Consider the following 14,795-nt stretch of genomic DNA (forward strand, 5'->3'; position numbering starts at 1 on the left):
GCTCTACATGTTAGGTGGCAAGGGCCTGTAATCCCAGCACTTGGGAGGCTGAGGCAGGAAGACCATGAATTCAAGGCCAGCCGGGGCTACATAGAGAGATCATTGCCTCAACAAGAAAAAAACATTGTTTATCCATACAAAACAATGCTACGCCAATCTAAAAGGACTGACAAGCATCTCTGTACAACATTACAGCATGGTCACCAGGACACGTGACTTAAGTAGACTGCAAGGCAGAGAAAAGCACGCAGGCAGTCCTCCCCTTTCACGGTCTGTCTTTAGTACTTCATACTCTGGAGATAAAGTAATACACATTCAGTATTAATCCTAACTTGAACTCTGAATTTTTATCATTTCCTAGGCTAGTGATACACAATCCAGTCCTCTCTAGTGATGCCAGACAGCAGCAGCAAGATTTGGACGCCAGCTGGCCACGAGCTCACAAGGGGAGCAGCACATACCCAATGGTGTGCCCTGCACACTGTACTGTGTTAACAAACTGGAAGGCTCTGTAGGTTAAATGTACCCAGAGCACTTGATTTATTAAATTCTTAACCTATAACAGCTTTAGAGACAAAATCCCATCCCAAGTCCAAAGAGAATGTATATATGCATGATACTGCTTATATGTAGAAAACAAAAGGGTAATCTTAGTCTTTTTCAAAAGGCTACATATGGAGAAAGAAGAAAATGGAAAAAAAACGGCAAAAACAAGTGCTAGATTTCTCTGAATATTAATGTATGCAAAAATAAATTTGCTTAAACAACCTAAAATTCAAAAGCGGTTGAAAATAATGAATCAAACTTTGTACCACACAGTGGAAGAACATTTCCATAAGGTATGGAGGAGTTTGACTATGCAATGTAACAGAATCAGTTATCTTTGGTGGTCATCCTGAGATTTTTATTTGTGTACTATGAGAAAATTCATGAATACTTATGCTGGTATCATGGGGAGCTACTACCAGTAGACCTAGTAGATTAAAAATAGACACAAACACAGGACAGATGAGGTATGGATTCTGAATGGGAAATAATAGCATGAACTTTATCAAAATTTAAAGAAAGAAGGGGAGGGGAGAGAGGAAGGAAAAACACAGGTTGCATATTCCTAATTTGAAAATCTAAAATCCAAAATGCTCCAAACTAGAAAGCTTCATGAACCCTGACATGATGCCACAAGTTGCAATCTCACACTTGTCCTCGAGTGATAGGCCACAGTGAAAAAACAGGCACATGAAAATAGTATACAAAACTACCTTTAAGTGAATCTCATGATTAGTCTCAGGTCCAGGCCACAAGCTATTTCACTCTGTGGATGCTAACATCCCAATGTCTGAAACAATCTGAATTCTGAAACCCATCTAGTTCCCAAACATTTCGGATAAGGGATACACAATACCCTAGTTCTGTCTACTGAGAAGATCTAGAACCATATGGTCAGAGAAGATCCTCTGAACACCATTTGCCACTAAGAGAACTCAAGGCTTCTTAAAGAAATTAATACCTAACCCTGCCCACTCAAGAAAGCAGGTCCACTAAGATCACAAGGACTGTGGGGAGGCAAGGACTGTGGGAAGGCAAGTCCTCAAACAACTGGGGATGCTCCCCAGTGCTCACACCTCTGGGCTCCCCTCCCCTTGTTGTAGGTTAAACCTGATGATACTGCTCTCTTGTAACAGTAATGGATAATGAAGAGCAGAAGGAAGGAAACCCATATATTAAAAACATATATTAAAGATGTGTTAGCCACTTGGACCTCACTCTACACAGAAAAAAAAAAGTGCTAAAAGCTGTAACACACTGGATCTAGGAGACAGCTCAAAGTGCTTGCTGCACAAGCATGAAAGGCCTTGGTTCAGATCCCTGGCACTCGTGTGAAAGGCCGGGTAGACAGAGCATTCCTGTAATCCCAGGACTGAGAGGAGCAAACAGGAGGATCCTTGGACTCACTGGCCAGCCAGTCTGGTGGAATCAGTGAGTTCAGGGCTCAATAAGAGAGCTGTCTTAAAACATAAGGAGTAACTGAGGAAGATACCTGGTGTCAACTTCTGGTCCCCACACATACATGCATACATGTACGTACACACACACACACACACACACACACACACACACACACACACACACACACACACACACAAAACAACAACAACAACTTATATAAAGAAATACTGACAATGAGTAGACTTTGATATTAAGGGATTATAACTAGTGTTTTAGGTGTGATAAAAGTACCACAGTGACTTTAAAATATCTTACCCTTGAAAATAACACACACTGAAATAATTATAAGTAAACTGTCTGGGATTTACATTAATCTGATGGTAGAGAACTAGCTGAGGATAACCTCATGGCCATCTCTGGATTAAAGAATATCCATGAACAATAACCCCAAAAATTATGTTGCAGTAAACACTATCAGGTCTGTAGTGGATTCCCAGAACCAGGTCTGGCATTTCCAAGCCAGTCTTAAGAAGACTTCCATTGCACGCCACCAGGTCTTGGAACTTACCTTAGGCCACTCCATGTTCATATGACCCTAAAACAAATGGCTCCTCAAATCACACTTTCTGAGCGTTTGACCATGAAGAGCATACCCAGCCCAGCAAGGGCTACTCAGGCTACATGTATCTGCACTGCAGACTACACCATCTCGGTACCTGCCAATTCCACAGTGGCTCTTTCTCACTCAATAGCCCTCCATGCCTGAATTTTGAGTTTTAAAACAACTACTACCAATACATACCTCAGGTGAACAAAACGATATGCTCTCTGGGAATATCAGATATCGTGCAGCAGCTTCACACTACTTTTCAGCCCTTGCCTTTGAAAGTGTTTTTCATACTCTGCATACCACCCCTGCCTCAAGTCCAGCATTCCCAGATCCCCGTCTCAGATCCTCTGAAGCAGCTAAACTGTACAAGGTCCTCTACATGATCACTTCTAACTCATTAAGCATCTCAGCAGTACTTCTCAGTTGTGAATAAACACCTAGAACCTATCCCACAAGAGCACTAACAGGTGCCACTGAAAGACTGAAACATAAAATAAGCACCTTTCTAACCCCATTTCTCAAATCTAACCTGATGGAGAACGCCGAGCAAAGACTTCAGAGCTACCAGAGATTACCCTAGCTGGGGAGTGGCTGTGAGAGGGGCACAGGGAACGTGCACAGCTTTGATCTTCTGGAGTCCAGAGCTTATCTCAAAGAACTTATCTCCCCAAAAGTCAAGAACACCACAACACCCACCCCACGGCCCAACTCAAGCCACTGAAAATGTGCCTGGAAACCAGAAGCACAGGAAGCCCTGAGGAATGTGAAATGAGGAGTGTGGAGCACTATTTCAGACCTATGGAATGGGGCACTGTTGACTCAGCAGCCTATGCATGACTCTGACGAGCAGTGAAGCCTGGGAAAGGCAGAGCTGGCATCAGTCTATGTGACATCTTGTTATTCTGCTCTTACATTTACCCTTAAGAAGTAAACTCCTGGGGGGGGGGGGGACACCATCTGCTTATTACACAGGGTCATTTACTTTGTTCTTTGACTTTATTCTTCCCCAACATAATATTTTTATTAATTATTTGGGAATGTCATACAATGTACCTGATCACACTCGCTTCCCATTCCTCCCAGGTCCACCCTCTCACCCCTGCACCACCCCCACCCCCAAAAAAATTACACCAAGTCCAAATTGGGTTGCCCATATACTCATTGGAACATTGTCAATAAAGTTTTATTTCTAAAACTGCATGGTAGAATGTAAGGAAATGAGCCAGCTAACCCTCTACTCTAAGTGTACAGAGAGACTTCTAACTAAAAACATTGGAATGGCACGATCTTACCTAAGAAGCCATCTGAGCATAACAGCCAGGTTCCCTCACTCCCAGGTTCCTGCAAACCACCAGCTTCTAGCATTTTCTGTACCTGCACTGCCTCCCAAATCTCACGTTAGTGACTAAAAATACCCGTAGAAAGCTCAGTAATCCGGCTCTACATGCTGGCTGGAGCCACCAATGCTGACCCACCCTACTGCTGTCCGCATTCCATATACATGACAGAGGGCTGTCACACTCACAATTATTTCCAAGATTTAAAGTAGGAAGAGGAGGTATCCAGTGCCTTTGCTCCCCCACACCTCCCTGGGCAGCCATGCTCCATGCCCATTACCTACTGCAGACTGTGGCTTTTGCTCATGGTCCTTTCTTCACCCCCAGAGCCTTAAGTGTCATGATTCCTCATGGTCCATGTGAAAATCCATCTTACCCCAATTCTTCAACCCAACACTTAGCAAGTCCTGTCTGCTCCACCACCTACTGACCTTGGCCTCATCTCCCTGCTCCATCGCCACTGTTCAAAGCCAGGCCACTCCTACTGCTCTCTGCCTCCAATCAAGTCTTCCCATGTACACATCACTCTCTGCTTCCAGAAAGCCTTCTAAAAGGTCATCTCACCATGAAGCACCTAGCTTTAAACAACTTTGGGATTTCTCAAAGGCTACAGGACAAAGTCCAATTATCAATGCTACACAAAGCCCTCCCTCCATGTTCTGCCCCAACTTATATTGCCATACCAATACTATGTCCCTTCCCCTTGGCCAGCCCCAGCCATGCCTCCAGATGGGCTGTCACATACACATACACACAGCTTCCCAGAGCCCTTTGTCTTGTCCTCTCCTAGGCTGCCTTCTGCCTGTCTTGTCCAACAGACAGTGAGCTCCTTAAGAACAAGTCCCACTGTCTGAGTTGACATACTCCTCCAGGGCCTGCAGTTCAGATGCCACCAGAAACAACTGTTCTATCTGCTGGGTTAGTGACTGAATTACTGTATGAACAGCTCTCACCCACCATAGCCTATTCAATGATATCCATCCTCCACCTACTCTGGCATCCCACCACCCCTACTCAGTGATCTACCCTCTGCCTACTCTGGTTCCCCTCACCCCACATTGTTCTTGAGTCTTGTCTTTCCACTGGACTGACACATTCCCACTTCTCACACAAAGCCTGTCTAGGGTCTAGTCTAACCAGCTCTTCCTATTCAACTTTTAGAAACAACCTTTGTAGCATGAATTATTAGAAAGTCTTATTAATAAGGACAAACCCAGAGGCAGGTATTGGGGTGAACGCTGAAAGATCAGAGAGACAGAACAGGCCACAGCTAAGCTCAACTTGCCATCTTCTCAGCTGATCTTGTTTCCTCGGACTGGAAGCCTCTGAGTCCTCATCCAAATGGATCTCAGCTGAACTGCTGCTCAAAAGCCTAAAAGCTTAACCAGTCTCTAGTTCCTGGTTCTCACCCTTTATATACCTTTCTGCTTCCTGCCATCACTTCCTGGAATTAAAGGCGTGTGTCACCATGCCTGGCTGTTTTCAGTGTGGCTTTGAACTCACAGAGATCCAGACGGATTTCTGCCTTCGGAATACTAGGATTAAAGGGGTGTGTGTGTGTGTGTGTGTGTGTGTGTGTGTCTGTGTGTGTGCCACAATTTTCTGGCCTCTATATCTAGTGGCTGTTCTGTTCTCTGACCCTAGATAAGTTTATTAGGGTGCACAATATTTTGGGGAACACAATATCACCACAAACCTTCCTATACCTCCTTGGCTCACCTCACTCCCACAGGCCTCATCCCTCTCTGCTGAAGTGATCTCCCAGGCTAGCCTAGAGAAGCAAGGACCCAGCTTCCTGCACACCCACACCAGGTATACCAGGCACAAAAGCACAATTTACAATCTGAACCAAGAGCTTGGTCTCTTGCTTCTTACCCAGCACTGCCAAAGACCAGGCACAGAGAGTTCTCCAGCCTTGGGTCAATTTCCTTTGACATTTAAGAAACATGGAAAATAAATCTTGACATTTTTCTTATATTGAGGAAAATAAATAATCCTAAAATATCATTTGAACATTGATTTGATAATAGAGCAAAATGAACTATGTCTCTCCCCAGCCACTCTGGTGAATTGGGTTTCTCAACTGAAAAGTCAATTACAGCCCCTTCATATAAATAAGTAATTTATCTGAAAGGTCTGGAAACTAGATCATATGATGTTACAAATGAGCCAGCCAGAGCAAGTATGCTGAGTTATAGATCAATACTGGAGGGGTGAGGGAAGAAAGGAACGGGCTTTCAAAAGATCCAGTCAAGGAAACAGGTAAAGATGCCAGCTCTCAGATGAGTAGGAAAATGCTAACTACTAAAGAAAAAAATAGCAATGGTAAACCAGATATATTTTTTAATGTTTTTAAATTATCCTGGAATTCAAACTGATTCCAACCATTCTGCTAAGGGTATTTGGTCACTCCATAACACAGCCAGACAGAAGGAAGCTGGATCTCCAAACTGAGCCCCTCCCTTGGGCAATTCTTACTAGTTTATTCTGAAGCAAAATGAAACCTCCTGTTTCACCTGGCCAGGTCTCACACTATAAACCAACATTTCACTGCCTTCATTTTAGTTGCAGGATACTCAACAGAAACAATTAAAAATGTATTTTAATATATAAGCTCCATTTGAAATGTATAGGAAAGAAGCCCAAGGGACACTGTGGTAGAAACAGCTTGCCAGTGGCCACCACACTTGCAGCTCAACAGAGCCAAAAGAATATGTACAGCTATGCTTCCAGATGCACAAAGCTTTTCTGGGAGAATAAGCACGAAGCTGTTTGCCTGGGGCCTTTGCAGGGAGCATGAGCAGGACCTTAGGGGACAAAAAAATAAACTTAAACATTTCACTGGTGGAACTGTTTCAGCATGATTTGATATGACTTCTATAATTAAAATCAATGTAGTTAATTAAAAGACACTGCTTCGAAACACTGTGTGCTTCCTCCTGCTTCTGGACAAGTTCATGACTGACTCAGCCTCCTCTCCTGGCACCCTGCCACACAGAGGCCAAGGGCTGGCCTTGCAATCCACATGTCCCTGTGCCCTGGCTCACCCTCCAGTGCAGTCTAGATTGGCCTCTGCCCCTCTCCACCCTGGTGTGCTTCCATCATGCAAAATGACACCCAAGAATCAAAGCTAATACCCTTCTGCTCTCGAGGCGCACTCCCGGTTTCTCATGCAGCCACTCAGTCACCTGCCTTTACGCAGCTGTACTTCTTTTCCCTTATAAATGAGAGCTCCAAATAAAACATGTGTTGTCTGTTGTGGAATATTAGTTAAAAATGTGTTACATTCATTTATGCTGTGGAATATTTGTTTAATGGTGCAAAGATGTGCGGCATTCTTTTATGTGGCATTTGTTGAACTCTGTGAATCTGTGTTACTGTGCCTGTCTAAAACACCTGATGGTCTAATAAGAAGCTGAACAGTCAATAGCAAGGCAGGAGGAAGGATAAGCAGGGCTGGCAGGCAGAGAGAATAAACAGGACGAGAAATCTAGGAAGAGAGATCGAGGAGCGAGAAAGAGGAGGAGAAGAAGAGCTAGCCACCCAGCTTCAGAGCAAGCCCTGGAGAAAGAAGTAAAGAAAGGTATGCAGAAAGAGAGAAAGATAAAAGCCCAGAGCCAAAAGATAGACGGGATAATTTAAGAAAGCTGGCTAGGGCCAGGCATTCATAAATAAGAATAAGCCTCTGGGAGCTTATTATTTATTTGGGAGCTGAGTGGTGGGCCCCCCCAAAGAGCAAAGAGTAAAAAGAGTGAAAGAACCAACTACACTTGTCCAATCATGTTGAATTTCAGATAACCAAACAGCTTCCGAGTATAACTGCCCTAAAAACTCCCCCTAACTCACACAGCACAGGCTCACCCAGGAGACTGCACTCCTCAGGCTCTGCACACAGACTCCTCTGCCCAACTAAAGCCCAAGACAGGAAGATAGGTGAGCACATATCCCTGACATCAAACTCTAGAACCAAACTCGGGGATCTTGAGTCAGTCTCCCTGCAGCTCCCTCTTCTTAGGCTGCTCCCACCTTTCTGGCTGATTCTGAACGAAAGAAAGAAAGAAAGAAAGAAAGGAAGGAAGGAAGGAAGGAAGGAAGGAAGGAAGGAAGGAAGGAAGGAAAGAAAGAAAGAAAGAAAGAAAGAAAGAAAGAAAGAAAGAAAGAAAGAAAGAAAGAAAGAAAGAAAGAAAAATCAGTGCACAGTCAGGAACTGCTGAGGCTCTTTCTTGCTCTCCATGAAATCAGACCAAGCCCAGTGTAGTGATACATCCCTGTAATCCAAGAACACAGGAGGCTGGGGCAGGAAGATGTGAATTGGAGGTCAGCCTGGGCAACATATTTACACTCGGTCTCAAAAAAATAAATAAATAAAATTAAAATAAGAAAAAAAGAAACTACTGAGAAAAGCTTCCACGGTGGGATTTTCAGGTGATCACCCTGATTCCTTTTTGATCCTCAGGATCCACCTCCCCACAGAATAGTCAGCTAAGTCACAGTGCCATGACCTAATGCCAGCTTCAGATGGCAGCAGTGAGAAACAGGCAGCACCTCCCGTCCAGTCCCTGAAGGTACCCGTGCAAGAGCGAAAGACAAAGTCACTATCCTAGCACCCTGGACTTCACAGACAGTAAGAGCTCTGCAGCTGAGAGGTGCTGCAGCAGGCTGCGGCTGCTAAGAGTGAGACTTTTAACCCCTGCCTGACTTCAGGAGGGTATCAGAAACCCACAAGTAAGCTAAAGGCCAACTGTTATAGGTAACATGTTGGGATCCCAGAAAAGCAGCGTATGTGAGGGATGCTAGTATACATCTATTCATCAGTGTATTCCCTTAGGCTAAACAACAAGTAAAAAAGAGAGGATGCCAGACATTAGAAGAAGTGGGGTGCAACAGAGACTAAGCATAGCCTGGGCCCACCCCATGTGTAGCTGCAGGACTACAGTGGCCCCTCAGAGTGGCACTGAGGACAGGTACATGGCAGGGAGACTCCCTGATTCAAGCAGCTGGCAGAGCTTGGCCTTGCAAAGAAGAATGAGTATGGACATCAAGCACAGTGCTCCCCAAGCTAGCTCCCTTCAGAACAAGACAGTGAACACATGCGGGCACAGTAAACTCTCGACGCCCCAGCAGACAGGTCGGAGCTGGTATCACAGAGCAAGGATGCAGACAGGTTTCTGTTTGTCAACCACCCTCCACACACCCACACACTTCAGTAGAAACAGCAGCCCAACTGAACTGTCTTGGTACAAACTGGGCCTTCTTAAGATGTACAAGATCCTCACTGAAGAGGAGCAGAAAGAGGCCACATAAACCTGTAGAGAAATTCATATAGTCATTCATTCCACAAATATTTAGTGTCCTCACATGCCGAGAACTCTTGGTGTAAGGAGAGAGTAGCAAATCATGCATTTCAGGGAAAAAATGATTTTCAATTTCACTTTAGATAATGGTAAATAAGCGCATGAAGTAATACAACTAGGTGTCTTGGTGTGGGACTGACAGAAGAGAGGCACAGGAAGACAAGGAAGCCACAGCGAACTTTCCAAGAGGTGACTCCACAGAACATGGCTGAGGGTCAGGCAGAGCCAGAGACAGTTATGGCCAAAGGGTCCAATCTGCACTGTCCTGGGCCTGACCACACTCAGCTACACAATGCAACCCAGATCAACAAATGGGTCTTTCCTGCTCAGAGACCCAGGAGGCTATCCAATTAACAAACCAGTTAGGAGAGTCTGATGGCCCACCTGCTTTGGGACACACTGCCCTGGCTGACTTGCGTTAACTTCCTCGATGACCCTGAGGAAAAGTGAGACTCTACAAAGCCTACCTGCTCCTCGGTGACTTCTTGGCTAAGCTATATGCTAGACAGGAGTCTCATTCTATCTTAATGCAGCCCAAACCACCAACCAATTCTAGAAAGAAAGAAGTCCAGGACTTCTGACAGTAAAGCTAACAGCCCTAGTCTGAGTCACGCACACACCTCCCAGGAGGGAGGAGCTATGTGAATGCGGAATTCCTGGACACACAGTGGACACAAGCCCTCCCATACGGGTATCAGGCACTAGACAGGACCCAGAAAACCCAACAAGCCTCTCTCACCATACAGCTAGAAATACCCTGCTGCCCCGATTCCAAACTGTCCTATAAGACAGACAGGGCTCACAAGGATCACCACTGATCTTGCTCACACTGGTCCTTCAGCCTGGAAGGACCTCTCTTCCAGCTAACTTACCCTGTAAAGCCCATTAAATGTTTGCTCTCAGGACACTCTCTTGTACACAACTTGCCTTCCCCAGCCAGTATCTTCCATGTGTGGTTCTAGAATGTGCCATAGCACTTAACAGACTTGTTAATTAGACCTGTTGATTGTGGAGTGACTGCCCGTTTGTCTAACCCATCTGCTTTAAGTTTCCTGGGGTAAGAGATGATTCCCAACTTTTTATATATTTCACAATACCTAGCACTGTCCTCGTACAGCACAAAAATCTGGATGAATGAGTGTGCCCACAGTAACAATCCTTTATCTGAATCTTCTGGTCAACTCAGACTGCACTGCTGTTTTGTCTTATCTCTTTCAAGAGTGAAGATCACATTTGCATAACTTTTACTAGGGTATGTCATTATAACTGCACTATTTTGTATTATCAGTTGCTGCTTTGAATTTCTTATTGGGCCTACTTAAGTTAAGCTTTATGACAGATATATAAATATGTATAGAAAAAGACACAGCATACACAGGATTGCTTCCACCTTCCATCTCAGAAATCAGCTAGGAGGGTCTAGGAAGTATCCCCATAGAGACAGAGAGAAACTGCAATGGAATGAAAGAATGGATGTTGAGAGTAACTGAAAACAAGATATTAATCTTGCACTCAAGTGTGAGAGCTCAGTTCCTAACTTCAGTATTCATTTTAAACTGTTACCTGCAGATGCATTTTCCTATAAATATCAGTTAACTTGGCAGACAGTCACTCCAAGGAGGGGTGAAGCTCATCTTCTTCCCAGAGATCAGCACTGTGACCTTGACACTAGAACCAAACACAAGGACCCTCCCATCTCCTCTGGAGTCACAGGAAAGATGACAAACAATGAAGTCTAAGCAGTGTGTGGTGGTTTGAATGAAAATGGCCCCCATAGGCTCATAGGAAATGGCATTACGAAGTGTGGCCTTGTTGGAGTAGGTGTGGCCTTGTTAGAGAAAGTGTGTCACTGGAGGTGGGCTTTGAGATCTCAGAAGCTCAAGCCAGACCTAGTGTGTCTGACAGTCTCTTCCTGATGCCTGAGGATCAAGATGTAGAACTCTCATCTACCTCTCCAGCCCCTTGTATACCCGAACACTGCCATGTTTCCCACCATGACGATAATGGACTAAAGCTCTAAACTGTAAGTCACCCCCAATTAAATGTTTTCCTTTATAAGAGTTGACATGGTCATGGTGTCTCTTCACAGCAATAAAATCCTAAGACAAAGTGTGATGAGACAAGCCTACAATCTTGGCATTTGTGAGATTATAGGGAGGAGGGCCAGGAGTTCAAGGTCATCCTCTGCTGCACAGTCAGTTGGAGGCCAGCCTGGGCTTCGTGAGACAGAGCCTCAAAAGAGATGATAGCGAAAGGGGGAGAAGGCAAGGAGTGCATCTGCCCACTCGACTTTGGCATGTTTCCCCAAAATACACAACCAACAAACTCCTTTGCAAAGGGAGAACCGAAAAGAGGTGGTATACAATTGCCCACCGGCAGCTTACAAACATCTTTAATGCTTTTGCTGTTTTCTTGTGTTCAAACATAAGTAACTATATTCCAAAGGTCCCAGTATACAGTGGCAGCACCATGAGACACACGGAAAGAAATCCTCTGCACTTTGATCTGTTCTACTGCTATAACCCTCTTCGGATTTATCCATATTCCAGAAAAACGGTCTCAATGAAAGTTTCTTTTTGTGGGGGATACAGTGGCTGACCTGTGGAAAGAAGACTGATCCCTTTTACGACACCATCAACCAAATATCCTACTGGCGGGAGGGGCAATGATAGAAGTTCAAACTTAACTGCTGGACTTTTCCCCCAAGACTTCATACTTCAGTCGCAGTGGAGTAAGGTGTAACCCTTGTTTCTTGTGATCCTTCTTTTGAGCAGAGCACCTACTATCTACATTGCCAAGCGAAAATTGTTTAACCATGGTGGGGCAAGGGGACGGGACTGGGTTGAAACCTTGATTCCTGACAGCTTTGGGACTCTGGGCATACTACCTAACTTAGCTGAGGTTTAAATTTCTCATCTCCATGTTGGATTTGACTCAATCTTCTTACACACCTCAAACAATACTAACTGCACAGCAATTGTGTGGCTAGTTTGCTATGCTAACATACAATTTTTTACTAAGAGATGTGACAGATAAATTGGGTATCACAAGGCCAAGCAGACACCAGACACACATTTTGATTACGAAATCAAGATCCATCCATTTACTCCACAAATATTTCTTTCTTTACTACTGTGTGCCCATACCAATTGAAGTCCTATAAATATACTAGTAAGCAAAACAAAACCAAGTCTAGCCTGCCCTGCCCACTGGGAGACCCCATGCCAGAAGGGAGATTTATTTTATCACAACATTTCCCAATCCTTTCCCTAAATGGGCTAAAATGGAGGTAATACAGAAAATATATTTTACCACATTTTCTGCCCAGATCTTACAAAAATGAAGATATATAGCTAATTGATAAAAAGCTTCAAAAGTTTCAGGTATGAGAAACTCTGTCTTCATCAGCAGACTAAGGGCCACAGTTGATAAAAAGATTATCAGAAACATCAAGATTCTTTCACTTTTTAAACAGTGGAAATTACATCTGGCCATTCTGTCTTCATGCTGACTGTCCAGGGAAAAGCCATGCGTGTAGGCTTTGTGCTCAGCCACTTCCTAGGGCAAAGCCCTGAGGCCACTCACTTAAATTAGAAAGCCACAGGAGCCGGAATAGAGCAATGGACAAATACATGCTTCCCCTTTTCAAGGCTCTATGAGGGACAGAAGCATATAATTAAGATTTGTGCCCTTCAGGAGCCCACATGACTTGGCATGGCATATAGACTGCCCATAAAAACAAAGTCAGCTTAGAGACTGATGAGTCTCACCTCACCCCAGGCCTGGGAAGCTGAACCAAAGAGACAAAGAGAGAGTCTGGATTTTTTTTTTTTTTTTTTTTTTTTTGGCTTGGTCAGTAAAGCAAAGTTGGTCCAAAAACAGAAACATGATCTTGTTTTTATACCCAAGAGCAGGTCACCAGGAAATTCCTTTCCAGGATAAGTCTTTGCACTCTGAACCCAGCTCAAACAGGTCCTGCTTGATAAAACCAGCTCTCTACTGGCCTTGCTCCTTCCAGACTACATGGGTCACACAAGGCAACACCTGGCCTGAGTAGAACACTGGCCAGAGCAGCAAAGGAATAAAGCAGGTGCTGTCACATACCTAGTGAATGTCAGGGTCTCACCCACACAGGGCCCTGTGGCTACTGAGCACAACCCAGGGCTGAGCCACATGCAAAGAATACCATGCTTGGTGCTTATCCAGTAAGGCAAACACCAGCAAAGACTCCTACCCAGTTCTCCAACTCTGTGGCACACAGGACTATCCAGAGGGCTTTCCACACCCAAGGCCAGCCTACACCCACACCTATTAAATCTGACCCTGAGGAGGGAACGCTGGCTGGGAAGCTTATGCTCCAGTGACCCAATGTTTTTGCCTCTCCACTCGGTTATTAACAGTCTCAGAAGGACAATCAGTAACTCAGCCAACAGTCACAGGAGAGAACCCAAACTATAATGGGCCCTGCAAGAAACCGAATGGGTGAGAGGAAAAGCAGGTGGGAGACTAGGAAAAGAACCAAGCACACAGGCAGAACCCTCACAGAATGGACACTTCATGTGGGTGGTGCAGGGCTGTGAGGTCAAAGGTCAGCTCCAAGTACTGGACCTCTAACCAGTGTTTTAGCAACTGTTCAGCTATAAGCTGGGGACAAGTCTGGACTGCTCTGCCCCCTCAGACTAGGCTAATAGGATGTGAGCACTCTGAGAGAAATCTGTAATCTGCTGTTTAGAGCCTGGTATGGAGGAGGCCCAGGTTCCTTATGTCCCTATGGCCCCCAGATCTTTGGGGGTTTGTGGCTTGCCTAAGTATTACATGAAGTTCAAAGCTGCTTATGAGCAAGAAGACAATGAGCAAAGAAAGATTGCTCAGAGACACCCCCAGAACACTGACAACCCCAGTGTGACAAGAAAGGATAAGGGGAAATGGCCAAAGTACACTGGGAGTGTAAACAAATCACAGGAGAAGAGTGTTGGGTCGGCCTTTGAAGTTTGAAAGCGTCATCCCTGGACTGGGATGGCTGCTGCTGAAAAGCTGCCACAGGTGACTACAATTTCAAGATCAGAAGATTGGACACGGAATTTGGGTTTTGGGTTCCTTTGGAAAGGGGTTTCACAGAACACTGGGAATACAGTTGAGAGCTAGCTCCCCAGAAGGGATGCTCAGCTCCCCAAGGTCTAACTCAACCCGCTCCAGTCTCCCAGCCTCACTCCCAGATGCATGGCAGAGGGCAGGCACAAAACACAGGCTGGGACGATGCCAATCTCAGAAGGAAACGTCTGCCACCGAATGGTCCCCAGTCTTCTCAAGCCACCACATGAGTGCACTGTTGGTTTTCCCATCACAGAGCCTCAAGGGCAGAGACAGCAATGAGGATGAGGGCTGATGTGAAGAAATTAACTGCTGTAAACAAAATAAAATTTAATGTAACCTGTCTGGCACAAATTCTGTATGACTGGGTCGGGTTTTCTAATTTCTCAGTTAAGATTTATTAAGTAGCCACAAATGAGAGAGAGAGGTGCATTCTCTCATTCACACTATAAATTC

General features: G+C 44.8%; 1 protein-coding gene across 2 annotated transcripts in view; it reads right to left on the reverse strand.

Annotated features, from left to right (window-relative positions):
• The window catches only part of Kif16b (kinesin family member 16B), a 279,683-nt gene that overhangs the window by 245,311 nt on the left and 19,577 nt on the right, over window positions 1-14,795 (reverse strand). The gene's annotated exons all lie outside the window — the stretch shown is intronic.

The sequence above is a fragment of the Peromyscus eremicus genome, chromosome 4, assembly GCF_949786415.1.
Source record: "Peromyscus eremicus chromosome 4, PerEre_H2_v1, whole genome shotgun sequence".
NCBI classification, from domain to species: Eukaryota; Metazoa; Chordata; class Mammalia; order Rodentia; family Cricetidae; genus Peromyscus; species Peromyscus eremicus.